Consider the following 21,337-nt stretch of genomic DNA (forward strand, 5'->3'; position numbering starts at 1 on the left):
CAGAATGTCCAAAATATCAAAAGAAATTGTCATTCGAGAGCAAATGAAAGCATGTAGGCTATTATATATATTGGTAATCACTTAGCCATTCTCATGACTCGACATATTTAATGTGATTTGGACTTTTCTGAATGGAAGTTCATTCTCAGGGTTGTCATGATGATAAATTTGTTCATTTCATGTCTGCGGATTGACATCACATTTTCCAAGCTTCATCATGTGCATTGTTCAAGGTGCACCTGGTAAAGTCAGTCAGAGAGTATTTATAGTTTTGACTAAAGTGTTTTTATTTATCAGAAGTGGATGTCTTGTAATTGGTGGTGTACTACAAATACATTTACAATAGATCGTGAATGCAGGAAAGGTTCTAGCGGCCTGATAACTGATATCTCATGTCTCAAAAATCGATGTCAACACATGGAAGATTTAAATGGCTATGATTGAGAAAGGTGTACCGAATGCTACATATATTCATTTTGTTGTTGGACCGATACATTTATTGTGATGTCACAAAAAAAAATGTTCCAAAATGTTACCGAACAGTTAGGCTATGGAATGAATTTCAGAGGGAAAGAGGAAAGAATAGAATGATCACAGGGCAACTTCTAGCAACTTTCCTCTGTAGCTTCCGACAGCTATCTAAATACTTAGGAGTTGTGTAGCATGGTGTTTTCAGCTGTTTGGAGGAATCTTGTATTGCACCTGATCTTGATTTTTTTCAAGCGACGTTTTGCAGCTTTTCGATTTTTCATGCAACTAAATTTTAATTACAGTCGACAGTATCATTCAATCCTTTAGGGTCTGGGTACAGTTTTAAAACAAACCATTTCCTTGGCAGAAAATACAACTGTTCCCAAGGACCCTACGATCATTTCAACGACTGGTTAGTATGTATGACGTTGATGGTTCTCTTATAACAGTGCTTCCCAACGTGGGCAATATCGCCCCCCCCCCCAAGGGGGCGACGATTAGTCGGTCCAGGGGGGCGAAAATAGCCCAAGGGGGCAATAGGGGCCGAAAATTGACGAAGGGGGCGATAGGGGAATGCGATGGCGCGTTGGAATGGCTATATTGGCGTCCATGACCGTAACTGCCACACCCAAGTCCCCAATTGACATGGGGGGCCCGAGCTCGAAGGGGGCCCATATTTTTTTCGTGAATTAACATGAATAATAGAGTATTATTTTAGTAATTTAGGCAACTTTTTCAAAAAAAGTTCGCGCTGCGAGCCATTTCGCGGTCACATATTCATTGCTTAATGGAAGAAATGGGCGTCTCAGCGTCAGCCATTATCATACCATGACGCAGCAAGACATATGAAGTTTCAGGCCAAATGACTGGCACCAAATGTTACTGCTCTGTCCAATCAGAATCCCACAAATAAATGCCATGTCGCAGAGAAAAATTAGTTGCCAGTGCAGAAATAGCAATTTGAAATCGTGTGCGTCTTTTAGTTTTAGTGCGTATTGGCGATTTGAATATCTTTTGACATAGCAGACAGGCCACGAAATTTCATGACCTAACGTAGTCATTATACCCACGGGTCCGCATGAATCTGTTCAATTATTATTTACGGGCCCTACATTTTCCAAAACACCTCACTCAGCTTTACCGGTAAATCTAAATACATGAGCAGAGAGAGGATAAAAAACTGACAGCAATATTTATGCAAATCTGATCATATTAAGCGATTCCATCATGAATAATATGAATTATGAAGTCCAATAATTTGTGCTGGGAAGTGGCGGTAAAGAGGTATCTGGGGAGTTTTGTCTGGGGGGTGCAGAAATTTTCTTTATAGCCCTATTGAGTCGGTCAAAACCAACGGATAGGGGGCTGACGAAGTGCTATTACGGTCCTTTGGGGATCAAGTCATAGAAATCACCTTTTTTGTTCGTCAACTAACCAAAATTTAGCTGGAAAAGTGTAATTTCGAAGTCGAACTGGAAAGTTGACCTTTTTTCTTATCCAACTCGCCAGTAATTTCAGTTTTTATGTCTATTTTTGTGTTCCCAATATTGGGGGGGGGGGCGATGATCGATGTGGAGTTTGAATAAGGGGGGATGAGTCGAAAAAGGTCGGGAACCACTGTCTTATAATATTGATAGGAATATACAATCATCCGCTTAATTATAGGGTCGACAGTATCATAACTGTCTTGAGAATTCAGTTACAGTTTTTATACTGTGCAAACCATTGCTTTTGGAGAAAATGCAATCTTTCCGAATGATCCAACGATCATTCCAACGTCAGGTTAGTATGCATAGCACTGTTTTTTTTCGATTATTGATAAAAAGGTGACCCACCATACACTAATTAGCTGAAGCTACCCGCTAATACTTAATTAGAATCGACAGTATCATTACAGCTTCAAGAATCTAGATACAATTTTCATAGTGTACAAACCATTTCTTTAGCAGGAAGTACAGCTCTTGTGGAGGACTTTACGTTCATTCCAGCGACCGGTAAGTATGTATGATATTGTTGGCTCTCATCGTTGGTTCTCTTAGATCCGTGGTTCTCAGCCGAGGGTCCGCGAAGCATTCTCAGGTGGTCCACGAGACCTCTAAATTTTTAAAGTGATTGCCAACCTAATTTTTATGGTTGTTTTTTTAATAGGAAAAGAATGATACAGTCTCGTCACACCGTTCCTATAACGTTAGCTCAAATCATTAAAATGGTCATCTGAGATGAAATATCCTACAGTGCAAACTCATTTTAATCATCAAATCACCAATAGCGCGGTCGCTGTAAACAAATTACTGTGTACAGACGTTTTCTTGAGGTTTCCGAAAAAATGAAATGTTTGAGATAGCAGTTTGGATTCTGAAAAAATTAGTAAACTCGAGTTTGAACACAATATTCCTGACTTTTCCTAATCTGTCACAATGAATCAATTGGAACCTCGCCGCGAAATCAATTTTCTCCTGTGATATAACCACTGCATAACTTCAACCTGAGATGGAAACGAAGAAGCTTGAAGTGATATGTCCAATAAAAACACACACCGAAGGAGTTCATATGCCAGCACTATATCTTTGTCGAAATGGACTTACAGCACTCGTTCATATCCAATCTAATACGTGGATTTTCAAGACAATAAAAACTGCTGCGAAATTCGTTAGGAAATAGCAAAAGTCTGATCAATTCTTACATGTATTGGTATGCTATTTTATATAAAAGTGATTTTGGGGCAGTTGATCACTAGCATGCAATCAATATTTGCAGAGGACAGATAATGGTGGCACTATAATTGAGCGAATTTAGAACGGAAACTTGAGGGGGCCCGCGGGGCTCCGTGGCGGTCCAAAAGGGGTCCGCGAAGACAAAGTTTGAGAACCACCGACTTAGATTATACTGGTCAACAGTATTTTTGTTGACTTTGATCGTACAGTTGTTTTTGACTAACTTTTGGGCACTGAATTCAAAAGTCACTTCCGTTTTTTTCTATCGCGTCGATTTTCTGGGTTAGGCGCCCACCACATTGTCTCACAACCGGTGGTGAGCAGAGTCTGCTTTTCGAGACTCCGAGTCCCTCCGACAAATTTTGTCTCTGAGGCAAAGTCCCTCCGACTCTGGGGATCTCAATCCCAGTCTCCGAGACAACCCTAAAAATCATGTCCAGTCTCCGAATCATCCATATCGGCAGAGGGCCATTGAAAACCATTGTCGAAGAATCTCAATAAATGTTTTCGACAGCCTGTCTGATATTCAGACTAGTTTTTTTTTCAGTGTCAGTGAATTGCCGAACAGTCGCAACATTACTTCTGAGAGTCAAGCTCTTTCCAATAAAATGAACAGTCAAGCTAATAGAACTGCGACCCTTTAGATCGGTTCACATATCTGTGGTGATGCCAGCAAGTCCATAAGACTTGATTGAAACTCTTAGTTCCTCTGGTAGCTTCTGCTTCAAAGATGAAGCCTCCTCATCCAACTTACGTTTTACCGTAAATCTGGATGGCAAAACGTCTTCTGCACAACAGCACGGCAAACCGGCACTTGTTTGGTATTCTCCACCCGGCGATCAGAGCTCCCCATGATCACCTTCTACTCTGATTTGTCGCTTACTTTTTGTTGGAAGAAAGAAATGAACTTTCTTCAACTGCGATTAATTCTTATTACACGCTTCGCTATGTCTTCGAAGATTCGACGTACCACTTGTCGACTTGTGATGTCAGTCAGAATGTCCAAAATATCAAAAGAAATTGTCATTTGAGAGCAAATGGAAGCATGTAAGCTATTATATATATTGGTAATCACTGAGCCATTCTCATGACTCGACATATTTAATGTGATTTGGGCCTTTTCTGAATGGAAGTTCATTCTCAGGGTTGTCATTATGACAATTTTTTTCCTTTCATGTCTGCAGATTGACATCGCATTTTCCAAGCTTCATCATGTGCATTGTTCAATATGCCCCTGGTAAAGTCAGTCATAGAGTGTTTATAGTGTTGGTAGAAAGAGTTTTTATTTATCAGAAATGGATGTCTTGTAGTTGGCGGTGTACTACAAATACATTTACAATAGATCTTGCATGCAGGAAAGGTTCTAGCGGCCTGATAACTGATATCTCATGTCTCAAAATCGATGTCAATACATTGAAGATTTGAATGGCTATGATTGAGAAAGGTGTACCGAATGCTACATATATTCATTTTGTTGTTAGACCGATAAATTTAATGTGATGTCACAAAAAAATGCTTCAAAATGTGACCGAACAATTAGGCTATGTAATTAATTTGAGAGGGGAAGAGGAAAGAATTGAATGATCACAGGGCAGCTTCTTGCAACTTCTCTCTGTAGCTTCCGACAGCTGTCTAAATGCTTGGAAGTTGTGTAGCATGGTGTTTTCAGCTGTTCGAAGGAATCTTGTATTGCACCTTTTCTTGATTTCTTTCAAGAGACGTTTTGCACCTTTTAGATTTTTCATGCAACTAAATTTTAATTACAGTCGACAGTATCATTACTTCCTTAAGGGTCTGGGTACAGTTTTAATACAAACCATTTCTTTGGCAGAAAAAACAACTGTTCCGGAGGACCCTACGATCATTCCAACGACTGGTTAGTATGTATGACGTTGTTGGTTCTCTTATAACAGTGCTTCCCAACGTGGGCGATATCGCCCCCCGGGGGGCGATTTGTCGGTCCAGGGGGGCGGAAATAGCCAATGGGGCGATAGGGGCGGAACTGGACGAAGGGGGCGATAGGGGAATGCGATGGCGCGTTGGAATGGCTATATTGGCGTCCATGACCGTAACTGCCACACCCAAGTCCCCAATTGAGATGGGGGGCCCGAGCTCGAAGGGAGCCCACAATTTTTTCGTGAATTAACATTAATAATAGAGTATAATTTTGGAAATTTAGCAAACTTTTTCAAAAAAAGTTCGCGCTGCGAGCCATTTCGTGGTCACATATTCATTGCTTATTGGATGCCCTTCCTCCATGAAATAATACGCATGAGGTATAGAAGAAATGGGCATCTCAGCGTCAGCCATTATCACACCATGACGCACAAAGACATATGAAGTTTCAGGCCAAATAGCTGGCACCAAATGTTACTGTTCTGTCCAATCAGAATCCCACAAATAAATGCCATCTCTCGGAGAAAAATTAGTTGCCAGTGCAGAAATAACAATTTGAAATCGTGTGCGTCTTTTAGTCTTAGTGCGTATGGGCGATTTGAATATTTTTTGACATAGCAGACAGGCCACGAAATTTCATGACCTAACGAAGTCATTATGCCCACGGGTCCGCATGAATCTGTTCAATTATTACTTACGGGCCCTACATTTTCCAAAACACCCCACTTAGCTTTACCGGTAAATCTAAATACATGAGCAGAGAGAGGATAGAAAATTGACAGAAATATTTATGCAACTCCGATCATATTGACCGATTCCATCATGAATAATATAAATTAGGAAGTCCAACAATTTGTGCTGGGAAGTGGCGGTGAAGAGGTATCGGGGGAGTTAGGTCTGGGGGGTGCAGAAATTTTCTTTATAGTCCTGTGGAATTGGTCAAGACCAACGCATAGGGTGGCTGGCGCAGTGCTATTACGGTCCTTTGGGAACCAAGTCGTAGAAATCACCTTTTTTGTTCGTCAACTCACCAAAATTTAGCTGGAAAAGTGTAATTTCGAGGTCGAGCCGGAAAGTTGACCTTTTTTCTTATTCCACTCGCCGGTGATTTCAGTCTGTATGCCCATTTTTGTGTTCCCAATATTTTGGGGGGAGGGGGGTGGGGGGGGGCAATGATCGACGTGGAGTTTGAAAAGGGGGCGATGAGTGGAAAAAGGTCGGAAACCACTGTCTTATAATATTGATAGGAATCTACCATCACCCGCTTAATTATAGAGTCGACAGTATCTTAACTGTCTTGAGAATTCAGTTACAGTTTTTATACTGTGCAAACCATTGCTTTTGCAGAAAATGCAATCTTTCCGAATGATCCCACGATCATTCCAACGTCAGGTTAGTATGCATGGCATTGTTGCTTTTCTTCGATTATTGATAAAAAGGTGACCAACCATACACTGATTAGCTAAAGCTACCCGCTAATACTCAATTAGAATCGACAGTATCATTACATCTTCAAGAATCTGGATACAATTTTTATAGTGTACAAACCATTTCTTTAGCAGGAAATACGACTCTTGTGGAGGACCTTACGTTCATTCCAGCGACTGGTAAGTATGTATGACATTTTGGCTCTCATTGTTGGTTCTCTGAGATCCGTGGTTCTCAGCCGGGGGTCCGCGAAGCATTTTAAGGTGGTCCGCGAGACCTCTAAATTTTTAAAGTGATTGCCAACCTAATTTTTATGCTTTTTTTAAATAGGAAAAGCATGATACAGTCTCGTCACACCATTCCTATAACGTTAGCTCAAATCATTAAAATGGTCATCTGAGATGAAATATCCGACAATGCAAACTCATTTCATTCATCAAATCACCAATAGCGTGCCGCTTTAAACATATTACTGTGTAGAGACGTTTTGTTAGGGTTTCCGAAAAAACGAAATGTTTGAGATAGCATTTTGGATTCAGAGAAAATTAGTAAACGCGAGTTTGAAATAGAAATTCCTGACTTTTTCTAATCTGTCACAATGAATCAATTGGAATCTCGCCGCGAAACCAATTTTGTACTGTGATATAACCACTGCATAACTTCAACCTGAGATGCTAGATGGAAACGAAGAAGCTGGAAGTGATATGTTCAATAAAAACACACGCAGCAGGCGTTTATATGCCAGTACTATATCTTTGTATAAATGGACTTAAAGCACTCGTTCATATCCAATCTAATACGTGGATTTTCAAGACAATAAAAACCGCTCCAAAATTCGTTTGGAAATAACAAAAGTCTGATCAATTCCTACATGTATTGGTATGTTATTTTATAGAAAAGTGATTTTGTGGCAGTTTATCACTAGCCTGCAATCAATATTTGCACACGACAGATAATGGTGGCACGATAATTGAGGTAATTTTGAACGTAAACTTGAGCGGGCCAGCGGGGCTCCGTGGCGGTCCAAAAGGGGGCCGCGAAGACAAAGTTTGAGAACCACCGACTTGGATTACACTGGTCCACACGGTTTTGTTGACTTTGATCGTACAGTTGTTTTTGACTAACTTTTGGGCGCTGAATTCAAAAATCACTTCCGTTTTTCTCTATCGTGTTGATTTTCTAGGTTAGGCGCCTACCACATTGTCTCATAACCAGTGATGAGCGGAGTCTGCTTTTGAGACTCCGAGTCCCTCCGATGAATTTGGTCTCTGAGGCAAAGTCCCTCCGACTCCGTGGATCTCAATCCCAGACTCCGAGATAACCCGAAGAATCTTGTCCAGTCTCCGAAACATCCATATCGGTAGAGGTCTATTGAAAACCATTGTCGAAGAATCCCAATCGATGTTTTCGACAGCCTGTCTGATATTCAGACTAGTTTTTTTTAGTGTCAGTGAATTGCCGAACAGTCGCAATATTACTTCTGAGAGTCAAGCTTTTCCCAACAAAATGAACAGTCAAGCTAATAGAACTGCGACCCTTTAGATCGGTTCACATATCTGTGGTGATGCCAGCTAGCCCATAAGACTTGTTAGCAACTTTTAGTTCCTCTGGCAGCTTCTGCTTCAAAGATGAAGCCTCCTCATCCAACTTACGTTTCACCGTAAATCTAGATGGCAAAACGTCTTCTGCACAACAGCACGGCAATCCGGCACTTCTTTGGTATTCTTCACCCGGCGATCAGTGTTGCTCATGATCACCTTCTCTTTTGATTTGTCGCTTACTTTTTTGTTGGAAGAAAGAAAGGAACTTTCTTCAACTGCGATCAATACTTCCTACACGCTTCGCTATGCCTTAGAAGATTCGACGCACTGCATGCCGACTTGCGAAATTTTGACTTCTCGCAAACCTAGTATACTGGCCGGTATTATCATGCGCCATCAGAGTGAAATCCTTCCACATGTCACTCTTTTTCTTCGTCTTTATGGGTAACCCGCTTGACGTCGACGGTGCTTCAGTCATTATGTTAAAACGACGATGGAAGACTAGTCAGTTCGAACTAACTACCACTAACACTCCTGAAATCGACGATCACATCACAGGTTTCAGTAAATTAATTCCCGCATCGCCATGAAACAGTTGATGGAACTGCAATGCACTAAACATACATGATGCATCACTGACGCACCGATCGACGCTCCTTGGAGTTGACTAAATGACGAGTGACAGTGACTTCCAATTTTGAAGCTGATACATGATATTTGGAATTTGGAGTCTGAGACAGACCAGCAGCAGAAACTTGATTGCGGGGCTGATTTTTCTTATCGCATCAAAGTCGTTTCTCAATCAAACCAAAAATTACATGACAAAAATTCAGAAGAGTTCTGGATGACTGACTACGTCCATCAATATGGAAGGAAGCATAGGCCCTTTTCATACCGGAGTTCCGGGAATAACATTTCTCGAAAATGTTTACCGGAACCCCTCTATGTGAACACAACACTGGTGTTTCGGGGCGGTATGAACGCACTTATTTTCGAAGATTTTTACGGGACCGACTGAGTATGAACGCGAATGGCGCAGCTGGGTTCCCGGAACGCTGTCAATCAAACTTCTAGTTACGGTAACGCGCTGTTCATTCCGACTGCTTGTATTTCGAGGTCAGCTACCTGCGGCATTTTGTAATGGTGTTGGGAATGTATTATTCTTGGATTTCTATTCTGTATGCTCACAATACGTAGTCACTGACTACTAGTCAGCTTCTTTTTGCTGTGGTTTTGTAAACAGAGCACGGCTAAAAAGGTAGAACACCATCTCCAACTCCAAATGATGCAGCATTGGGTGAGTTGCCTGAAAACTTTAGGACTTGAACACTGATTTGGTAGGTGATCTTGACCCTAACCAACTTTGTTACATCAAAGGCAAGTTTCTAACCACGGATATGTTGTGCGTAGGTTAGTCACCGTCATATACGCCTACTGAAAAGGGGATTTAGTAACATCTGCTTTGATAGTGGCAGCACAGCAGAGAATGATGTCCTTAGCTCTGACTCACTAACCAAAATTCAAATTGTACCAACGGTCGTACATCATCCAAGCCATAATTTGGTTTTCACCTATGCCTTCATTTTTTGTTACTACCATCTCATTCCTCTGTTATGCAATGCTAGGCAAGCGTAACTTAATCTGATCTTTCCGCAGGTCTAGATGGAGGATACTGATGAAAAGGGCCGAACTGTGCATTAAAGTCTCTCTCATGAATAAAATGAAACAGCACAAACACATCTGGTTAAGCAAGAGCATTGTTTATTGAGAAAGTCACACAGGGCATTTCCAACGTCTGGGCCAGCGATACTTGGATCACCACCAGGACTTCATTGCGTATACCATCCTCTGTATCATTCTGGCCTTAGCGGATTGCAGTTTCCGGACACCGTGCCTTCAGTCGACCAAAATCTTTCAACCTTCATGTGTGCTTTGCTAAGTTCTGAAAAAGCAATTGTGAATTTTAAGGGCAGCAGAAAGGAAATTTATATTACATATTTGAAATTAGCTTCGGCTTATGCTGTTTGTGTTTCAGGGAAAAGGCTTCATGAGTCGAGGCTGAAAGGGATAGGCTGCGTCATCAGTTATGTAGGCTAGTACGGAAACCTCAGGCTTCCAATCATGAAGTCATCCTGACAAACTTGAACGCAGCAAATGCATGTTTGGTACAAATGTTGATGTGGTAATTTTTTACACACCCTGAACACTCAGACTTGTACAAAGTACTGGAATTTTAAAATGCATAACTTTACCTAGAACTACCCAATTTTTCAAACTAGCAACTAGAACAGGGGTGGTCAACCTTTTCAGCCAAAGGGCCACATTCGATGACGAACTATTCTGCGGGCCACTAAGGCGCGCGCGCCAGGGGCGAAAATTTTTTCAAGTAGATAAATTAATAATATTGTCACTTGACTATATTGCAAGCCTGCTGTATATTGCTGGGCTCAGTTTGCAAGGACTGGACTATTCGGCACCTGGACATATTGATATCGAAAGCTTCGTCCAACATGCGTCTATCATTTTTTGCCTAGGTTTCATAGTCGACGGTATTTCTGCGAGCGTAATCGGGAGGTCGCGAATATATATGGTTAGACTCAATCTGATACATAAGGCGTTCTTTCATTTTCACGAAGGGGTAACAATATTAAAAGCAAGAAATCGAGTTACAAGATGTTGCGCTAAGCGTGTAGAAAATTTTTACTTTTGATAAATCTATCGCAAAGTATTCTGCTTTATTGTAGTGTACGAAGATCTACCAAAATGTGACTGGCTCATGGATCTACCACCGCGTCGGAACTGATATTTCAGTCATCATATCTCAAGTGTTGCGGCCAGACTAATCAAATTTTTGATTGGCCTTGCAAGTTCACAATCTGTGCAATTAATTTTTAATAATACTACTTATTTCGGAAATTAACTCGCGGACCACGGGTAGGCCGGCCCTGAACTAGAACTATCAACTTTTCGAAATCTGCAATTAGACCTAGAACTACTCTCAAATATCCGCAACTAAAACCAGAAAGTATTCACTTTTTCAAATCCACAACTAGAATTACTTAGGTTTAGTAACTAAAACCAACTTGATGAGTGAGCAGGGTCCCAAGTTCAGACTAGATTCAAGTCGAGTCATTTTGAATTCACCACCGATTCAAATCCGAGACCAACTCATCGAGCAGAGCATCGAGTTCGAGTCATGGTTTTATGACTCTAGTCCGAGTCCAAGTCATTGTGTTGACTGCTCAGTTTCCAGTTTAAGTCTATTTTCCATCAATTCTTGTAGTGGTATGCCATTCAAAAACTGGCTGACATTCCGCCATGTCATGACAAATATAGAAATATTACTATGCACTAGGGATGGGCAAAATCGGGTACCTGAGTGATTCGATTCCGAATCACTTATTACGCTTCGAGTCGAGTATCATCATGATGACATCACAACACAATGTACTATGTCAAAATTCAAATGTGTAGGCTACCTTTTATGCCACCACAAAGAACATAACGCCTACGGTACTGTCCCTCGCATAAAGATACTTAGGTGTTTTTCGACCATACCGATTTCATTGCACTGCTTGACAGTGTTATGGAATGGTCACGACTTCGGAAATGTGTTATTTCCAGCAACGATCGTAGGTTCGTAGCTTTGTACTATATCTCGTATGTTGCGACACGGCCAATCAAGGTTTCAAGGCTTACTCAGTGGAAAATAGTATCAAAACTACGGTATAATTCTCATTAGTAAATCAACTTTCAGTACTCAAAAAAATAGTATTTTACTATACTCGACTCGAATCAATAAAGTTAATGCTCGATTCAGATTCGAGTACTCGAATCATTGTGGCTAGCCCTACTATAGGCACCAGCAATTATTTTTATTAAAATCAACTTGTGACAGTTGCCTTCATAGAATACATCTGTTGTTTACCTGGATCTATAAACGATTGGCTTCATTGGCTAGCCTCCAAAGAGCGACAGCTACTCAGCAATCAAGAGAAATTGAGTTCGTATAATTTGCTGGCTGCTTTTCGTTATGGTCTCGAAGCTTGTTGCAGAGTATACCAAATGTTTCTCTCACGGATTTCTAGAATTCCCTGGTTTCTCTGTACAGTATACATAATATTAGATTTACCAAAACCATCATACAGCAATCACAAAGATAAACTGACTTTGTCGTACGCAGATGTGATCGGTGGGCAATTCCCTGCACAGACAACCGATGTTCCCACCACTACCTATCCAAATCTCCTGAAATTTGGTACACGCATAGATGAGCTAATTCCAAACAGGATGAACTTTATTTTATGTAAATTGGACTTGGGGGTCAAAAGTTACGTCACTTTGAAAATTGACAATTTTCTGCTCATTTCGGGTCTGCACTTTCAGGTTTTATCAATGCAATATTCAAGAAGGTGTAGCTAGATGTTAGACGGCAGTTGAGATACGGTACTTGGATTTATCTGAAGCTTGTCTGATCGTCTATATTTCCAAGTAAAATTTAATGCCCTGTAGGTTAGGGCCAAAGGTTAAATTGAGGGGGAATTTGGTCAATGGTCTAAAATCAGTCAGGCGTTACACGATTTAGACTGCGGATTGCTCAAAAACATATTAAAATATTTTAGAAAATAGGATCTTAAATGAAAGTTTGCTTCAAGGAGACTTCGTTCATAGCTGTTTGATTTTGGCTATTAGACTGTAAAGTGATGAAATTGCAGTTTCAAGAGCACACTTCATTTGCACATGGAAATGCAGTAGTAGTAGGGTGCGTTCGGACATCGAGTCTGGGGTGTGTGTGGACATTATGTCTGGGATGTGTTCCGACATCATGTCTTGGGTGTGTTCGGACTGTGTTGCCATTGAAACTTAGTGTCTGGGGTGAGTTCGGACTGTTTTGCCCCTCGGACATCGCGTCTGGGGTGGGTTCGGACAGTTTTGCAACTCGGACATCGGGCCGAGGGTGTGTTCGGAATGTGTAACCATTCGGACATCGTGTCTAGGGCGTGTTCGGACATCATGTCAGGGGTGTGTTAGGACTGTGTTGCAACTCGGGCATCGTGTCTGGGCGGGGGGGGGGGTCGGACATCATGCCTGGAGTGTGTTAGGATTGTGTTGTCAATCGGACATGGTGTCTGGGATATGTTTGTGCTGCGCCAGACATGCCTCAGACCTGATATCTGCGCACTATTTTTATCCAGACGTGCTCTGGAGCTGATGCCTGCGCACTAAATACCTTCAGGCATTGTCCGAAACGGATATCTGGACACAGACATGCGTCAGACGTGATGCCCGCGTCCTAAACGACGCGTTTTTGCTGATATCTGCGATAGCTAGGTATATCCACAGTAGTGGTAGCTGAGTATATCCAAATTTACAGTAGTGATAGCTGAGTACATCCACAGCTATCACTACTGTGGATATACTCAGCTATCACTGATATCACTACTGTGGATGTGGATATACTCAGCTATCACTGCTGTAGATATACCCAGCAATCGCAGATATCAGCAAAAACCGCAAATATAGAGGTCATATATTGGTCAAATGTCGTTCAGGACGCGGGTATCACGTCTGACGCATGTACGTGTCCCTTAAGCCCGCAGATATCAGATTCGGAATATGCCTGGGGGTATTTGGTGCGCAGGTAAGAGCTACGACGCATGTTCACTGTCCAGATTAAAATAGTGGCAGATATCAGGTCTGAGGCATGTTTGGCGCATCACAAACATATCCCAGACACGATGTCTGAGTAACAACACAGTCCGGACACACCACAGGCATGATGTCCGAACACCTTCCAGACACGATGTCCGAGTGACAGCACAATCCGAATTCCCCCCAGATACGATGTCCGCGTTGCGAAACAGTCCGAACACACCCAATACATAATATCTGAACACCCCCAAGACACGATGTCCGAGTTGCAAAACAATCCGAACACCTCAGACCTGATATCTGCGCACTATTTTTATCTGGACATGCTCCGGAGCTGATACCTGTGTGCTAAATACCCCCAGGCATGGTCCGAACCGGATATCCGCGCACTTAATAGACATAGACATGCGTCGGACGTCATGCCCGCGTCCTAAACGACGTTTGACCTATGACCTCTATATTTGCGGTTTTTGTGATATCTGCGATAGCTGAGTATATCCACTGTAGCGACAGCTGAGTATTTCCACATCCGCAGTAGTGATATCTGTGATAGTTGAGGTGAGTAGGGGAGATGTGGTACAGTTGGATCAAAAATTGGAAAATGATCGCTGGCGCCGAAATGTTCAACCGAAAACAACAGATCTTTTGCCGGCTCAGCACTTTGATACAAGCTCTACCTATAGCGCACATATATATATGAATATCCGTATTTTCAAAAAATATTTATGGACGTTCAAAATTTGTTGCTCGAACGTGTCATCGGTCCCCACCCGGTGGGTCCAATGGCACACGACCCGGGGACCTATGACACATATACCCTAAAAAACTCAGATGGGACTTCTTTTCTTGCTCAGTATTTTAATCTAAGCTACAGCAAGCCAAAGAAGAATGTTTGGTCGCAACTGTCAAATAATAGAATAGATATTAACTCAAATGTTGTCATAAAATCACGTTTCGATTTAGGCTCGGACTTATAAATTTGAGGGTACATACATATTGCCCGAATATCGACAGTGCGACTTCCAAATACCTCGTTATAGCGATAAAACATCATATGCAATTATTACATAAAGATTTTCTGTACGTAAGCATGTTTCATTTGTTTCATGATCAGTATGCTTGATTATTTTGCTTGATTTGGCTATTGTGTCATCGGTCCCCACCCTACGAATTTTATACATGAATCGAAAAAAAGTCCACTCAAGGAAAGTACTGAATAAAATAATAGGTCTCATTATATAGCCTGATACAAGCCCTATAGCCTACACTTCACAATAAAAATGATTGCTAGTTTGTTCGTGTTGAAGGTTACAAAGAAAAATGTCTATGTCCATCTAAATTTAGTTTACACCCCCCAAAATAAAAAACATCTGTGAGAGAACCCATAGCTCGTGCACGTCGAATTTTTTTGTATGTGAGGAAAGATTTTGCCAGCATGCAATTGTAGACAAGTTCACGGAGTATGATCATGGAATTATAATAGAGAATTTTCAAAGTATTTTCGGTCCCAGTGATCCATCGGTACCACATCTCCCCTATATCCAGAGTAGTGATAGCTGTGGATACACTCAGCTATCACTACTGTGGATGTGGATGTACTCAGCTATCACTACTGTGGATGTGGATATACTCAGCTATCACTACTGTGAATATACCCAGCTCTCGCAGATATAAGCAAAAACCGCAAATAAAGAGGTCATATATAGGTCACGCGTCGTTTAGTGCGCGGGTATCACGTCTGACGTATGTCTGTGTCCACTAAGTGAGCAGATATCCGTTTCGGACAATGCCTGAAGGTATTTAGTACGCAGGCATCAGCTCCGGAGCATGTCTGGATAAGAATTGTGCGCAGATATCAGGTCTGAGGCATATCTGGCGCAGCACAAAAATATCCAGACACGATGTCCAATTGACAACACAATCCTAACACACTCCAGGCATGATGTCCGAGCCCCCCCAGACACGATGCCCGAGTAGCAACACACCCCTGACATGATCTCCGAACACGCCCTAGACACGATGTCCGAATGGCAACACATTCCGAACACACCCTCGGCCCGATGTCCGAGTTGCAAAACTGTCTGAACCCACCCAAGACACGATGTCCGAGGGGCAAAACAGTCCGAACTCACCCCAGACACTACGTTTCAATGGCAACACAGTCCGAACACACCCAAGACATGATGTCGGAACACATCCCAGACATGATATCCACACACACTCCAGACTCGATGTCCGAACGCACCCTACTACTACTGCATTTCCATGTGCAAATGAAGTGTGCTCTTGAAACTGCAATTTCATCACTTTACAGTCTAATAGCCAAAATCAAACAGCTATGAACGAAGTCTCCTTGAAGCAAACTTTCATTTAAGATCCTATTTTCTAAAATATTTTAATATGTTTTTGAGCAATCCGCAGTCTAAATCGTGTAACGCCTGACTGATTTTAGACCATTGACCAAATTCCCCCTCAATTTAACCTTTGGCCCTAACCTATAGGGCATTAAATTTTACTTGGAAATATAGACGATCAGACAAGCTTCAGATAAATCCAAGTACCGTATCTCAACTGCCGTCTAACATCTAGCTACACCTTCTTGAATATTGCGTTGATAAAACCTGAAAGTGCAGACCCGAAATGAGCAGAAAATTGTCAATTTTCAAAGTGACGTAACTTTTGACCCCCAAGTCCAATTTTCATAAAATAAAGTTCATCCTGTTCGGAATTAGCTCATCTGTGCGTGTACCAAATTTCATGAGATTTGGAGAGGTAGTGGTGGGAACATCGGTTGTCTGTGTAGGGAATTGCCCCGGTGGCTCTTTTCATTCCAGGACTCTATCCTCTTTGCTGGCTTCCATTTTCTGCTCTCAGCTTCGGTTGATAATATACAAGCCATGAACATGCTCGGGCTCTATTACTGATACAGGTCAGGTATATTGAGTGGAGCCCCATACCCATCGAGAAGGCATATCCGCAACATCCCATAGCAAAAAGTTGGAGCCCATTTCTCCGCATCTCACGAATATGCCTCTGTCACATCGTTTTCCACAAGCATATTACAACTGGAACACCCCACAGACATGGTTTCGTAACTGTCAACACTTACGGAGAATCGCGTTCATACTGGCCATAATTTCCCGCGAATTAACCGAAAAAACGACCTGTATGAACATAAGTTCGCGGTAACTCTAAATAGGTATGAACGCGCTCATTTCCCGGAACTGTTTCGGTATTTTTTTCTCTATGTGAACATCGCCTGTTTCGGAACTTGTTCCCGAAAGAGTTTCGTAAATCCGGTATGAAAAGGGCCTAAGTTGATGCAAGCAGAGCAAGGCAGACGGGTGTTGGAATATTTTGTTTTTACAGGGTAAGATCAGCTTACCTTAGTGATTTAGGTATTGTTGAAATCTTTAAAGCGGGCTTAGATGCTGGTAGTGGTATGCCTCTTTGAGCGGATCTTACTAGCAAAAATTTGTTGCAATGTCATTAAATCATTGTTACACACTGCATAAGTTATTATTGTTTCTATCCAGAAACTTACTTGTTGTTTGTATATTTCTCACAGATATAAAGGTAATATTGATGTAACACTTATTATCGATATCTCTCACTGCAAATTCAAAGTAAGATGAAAGTTGCAAAAAGTGGTATCGGATATTACCTTGTTTGAACTGATACCAAAGTTGGGAATACATTTTCACAAAATGGACCTATTACTATGTGTTACATCATTCAAGTCAACAAGCTAAAAAGAATAACAATGACAAAGCACCTTGAGAAGAATAAATGCTAATTACTATACGTGAATGTCAAATTGGCATAGTTGGCCCAAATTATACTAAAGGCCTACACATCTGTTCTATATCACCTTGCAAAAAGACTAGAAGTCATATCATACTAATGTAATCAGACAAAATGCATGGTAGCAATGTAAGCACACGTCCTTGGAAATCTAGGAATTCCCAACTGATCTGATTTACAAAATCATGAAAAACTGCATTTGCTAGCTTTTTGGTTGGCAAACTCGTCAATAAGTAAGTTGTGATCAAGGCTCTTATTAATTTCACTTTCGATAAACATTAGTGTCAAGCCATTCAGACGCTCTTGGCTCATTCGAGATCTCAGATACGTCTTAATTAATTTCAATTTGGAGAATAAACGTTCATCACTTGCCAGGGACACCGGCATTGTTAGAACTATACGCAGGGCCTCGAAGAGATAATGGTAATCAGTAGTCATTAGGGTGGAGTGAAAAATGGAAAATTTTGAATTTCAAAATGGACACTTGATATGTAGTGCCAAATATAAAGAAAAAAAAGTAATTTCTATAATAATTTTGGGCTCGTGCACCCTCTGGTGGTCGTGAAATTTCACCGAACAAGCTAAAAAATAGCTAATTTCGCTTTATATTGATAACCCCTTATGCTAGAAAGCTGATTTTGGGCCTAAAAGATGCGAAAGCAACAAGTTTCTATCTCACTTCCACAGAACTTTGTCTTGAAAATGGACAGAAAAAAGTTACAAGCAAGTTATTGATTTTTCGCTGTTTTAGGTAAAATTAGGTGTTAAAGCCGTGGGTATGATGCCAAAAGTGTGTACTAATTGATCCTATGACTAATAACTCCATATTGAAAGCACATAAATTGCAAATCCATATTGAAAACACAAAAATATCAATGCTATATTAGGAAAAGATATATTTCGAAGATCGTTTCACTACCAGAGTATTCGTCTGCATAAACTTTGAAATCTTGTTACGTAATAAAGGATCTCATCTGCTTTCGAGACTTCAGTTTTTTTCTGATGAGGTCATATCTACGTTTAAATCTCGACACATGGGCAGATGCTTAGGTCACCATTTTAACGTGTCTTTCCACTGCCTGGTTGTGCCAAGGATGATTGAGCCTGAATGGCGATGGCCTTAGATTTTCCAGCTCGAGATCTGATAAGTTTTTGATTGCTGGTGGCTGATCCACATCTTTTAGATTCAAGCTGACAATTTGGTAGCATGATTTGGGCTTGATTTTTATAATTGGGATTTTGAACAATGTGATTCTAGTGCCAACGTTGTTTTTAGGTTTTGGTTCATTATCATATCCTTCAAAGTCGCCAATTGGAGTCTGGTATTCTGTTTGATCTGCACATAGTTGTAATATTGTTCACTGCGAGTCTTCTGAGGCCTTCAACCATCAACAATGGTTGATGCAGAATTGAGCAATATAGGTCATAGTTTTTAATGGATGACTCTGCCGCACATAGAACCTCGGAATTTGCCATGTTCTATGTGGGTTCAAGTTATCCATAATTGTGCATTTTCGTTTCAATCCATGACAGAAAATGAACCTTTATGCAAAATTGAGCAATATATTTTAGATTGCTTGACTCTATCGCTCATAGAACCACAAAATTCTGCATGGAGGTTTATTTGCCGTCATGGCATGAAATAAAAATAGACAATTCCATTGTTGATTATTATAAAAACTTCTACAAACTTTCTCATGATACAAAGCTTTTTGATACACAATTTCGTAACTTTGCACTATCTTTGGTACAACGAAAGGCATATTTTGCACACCAGGAAAATGTTTTTTCTTGGGGGGGGGGTGCTCAGTGACGATGATGAGGGTCTCAGAAGTCTCGCAGGTAACAAAATTACAACTATGAGCAGATCACACAGAATACCAGACTCCAATTGGCGACTTTGAAGGGGGATATGTTAATATACCGAAACTTAAAAACAACGTTGACATTAGAATCAGATTGTTTAAATCCCAACTTTAAACATCAAGGTCAAATCATACTACCAAATTGTAAACTGCAATCTAAAAATGTGGAACACCAGCAATAAAAAAAACTTGCCATATATCGAGCTGGAAAATCTAAGGTTGTCACCATTAAGGCTCAATCATCCTTGGCACAACCAGGCAGTGGAAACTGACGTTAAAGCGGTAACCGAAACATATGCTCATGTCTCAGGATATAAACGTTGCTAGAGATGGCTTAATCAGACAAAAACAGAAAGTCTCGAAAGCAGATTGAATCCTTTAATACGAAACAAGATTTCAAAGGTTGTGCAGACTAATACTCTGGTAGTGAAACCATCTTCGAAATCTATCTTTATTTAATATAGAATTGATGTTTTTGTGTTTTCAATATGGATTTGCAATTCATATGCTTCCAATATGGAGTTGTCAGTCATAAGGTCAATCACAAATCACTACACGCTTTAGGCCTCATACCCACTGCTTCAGTGCCTAATTTTACCGAAAATGGTATAAAATTCAATTATTTGCTTCTACCTTTTTTCTGGTCATTTTTAAGACAACGTTTTATGGAGGTGGTATAGAAACGCGTTGCTTCCGCATCTTTTAAGCCCAAAATCAGCTTTCTAGAGTAAGCGGTCATCATTATTTAGCGAAATTGGCTATTTTTGGCTGATTCGGTGAAATTGCACGACCACTAAAGGGTTCCCGCGCCCAAAATTATTATAGAAATTATGTTTTTTGAAATTTGGCACCACGTATCAAGTGTCCGTTTTGAAATTCAAAATTTTCCATTTTTCACTCCACCCTAGTAGTCATGCCGGTTTTGACAAGGTACCGCAAGGCACCCAGAGCCGTTACACCGAGACATTTATTTGGAATACTAATAAAGGTATCAATTTCCCCCAGCAGGACAGCTTCATCAATGTCCTCTCCAAGAAAATGCTCAATTTTATCACATGCCTCAGCTGAAAATTGATGAATAATATCATTAGGCTCAAGGGTCACGATATTCAACAATGCACTGAAGGTTGAATAAAATCTACCTAATTGACTAAATCGTTCTTCCATGGAATGAATAAAAGTGTCTATCATCATATTGAATACATCAACTTCATATTTCTTTTGAGCTGAGAGAATTTCCTCGTTGACTGAAGTCGCGTGTTAAAAATAAGATTCGGCTTCTCTGCCTTGGCTGCTGAAATGACGTTTGTACCTCCACTCTATCAATCACCATGTCTCTGACAAACTACTCTGCCTCTTCTAGAGATTGCTGAAAGCCATCAACACGAAAACGTCTGATCCATTCAAGGAGACCGGAAACCTTACTCTGCATAATGTATACCTTGATTGGCTGTTTTTGCAAATGCTGAGATACAACATGGACTTGAAATAGGACCTTGTACCAAATAACGAAGCTGAGAATGAATTCAAAAGAACACAATTCTTTCAGAATCCCAGTTAAATCTGCAGCACTTCTCCCATCGCCTACAGACTGCGGACTCTGCAAAACCATTAACAGTGACTTGATAACTCCATCCAAATTAAATCTCACCACTTCCACACATGCAATTTTACTCTCCCAACGAGTGTCGCTGGGATACTTAACAACTTTACGGCAATTTTCCTTGAGAATATTCCATCGTTTCGTGGACGATTAAAATGCAGAGTACAGTTTTTGGAGAAAACCAAAATAGACATAGAATTTTGTACAACATTTAGCGGCATCGCAGAGAACCAGATTCAGGGGATGTGATCCACAGGGCATAAAGAAAGAACGTTGATTTAAATTCAATTTTTTTTTTGGTACACCAGCATGTTGACCAGCCATATTTGCACCATTATCATATCTTTGCCCTCGACAATTAGC

The 21,337-nt window shown here is 40.8% G+C and overlaps 3 long non-coding RNA genes across 3 annotated transcripts in view; 2 read left to right on the top strand and 1 right to left on the bottom strand.

Annotated features, from left to right (window-relative positions):
* LOC145437920 (uncharacterized) overlaps positions 1–21,337 on the top strand; it is a 44,414-nt gene that overhangs the window by 17,580 nt on the left and 5,497 nt on the right. The window lies entirely within an intron of this gene.
* On the top strand, positions 8,934–10,062 carry LOC145436881 (uncharacterized). The gene is made up of 2 exons (XR_013914462.1): positions 8,934–9,347; positions 9,707–10,062. It is a non-coding gene; the product is annotated as an uncharacterized LOC145436881 (long non-coding RNA).
* On the bottom strand, positions 9,744–12,239 carry LOC145436880 (uncharacterized). The gene is made up of 3 exons (XR_013914461.1): positions 12,220–12,239; positions 11,966–12,153; positions 9,744–9,980 (listed from the first exon to the last, which is right to left on the bottom strand). It is a non-coding gene; the product is annotated as an uncharacterized LOC145436880 (long non-coding RNA).

The sequence above is a fragment of the Botryllus schlosseri genome, chromosome 4 (genome assembly GCF_051294905.1).
Source record: "Botryllus schlosseri isolate E-star chromosome 4, Bs_hap1, whole genome shotgun sequence".
In the NCBI taxonomy this organism is placed as follows: Eukaryota; Metazoa; Chordata; class Ascidiacea; order Stolidobranchia; family Styelidae; genus Botryllus; species Botryllus schlosseri.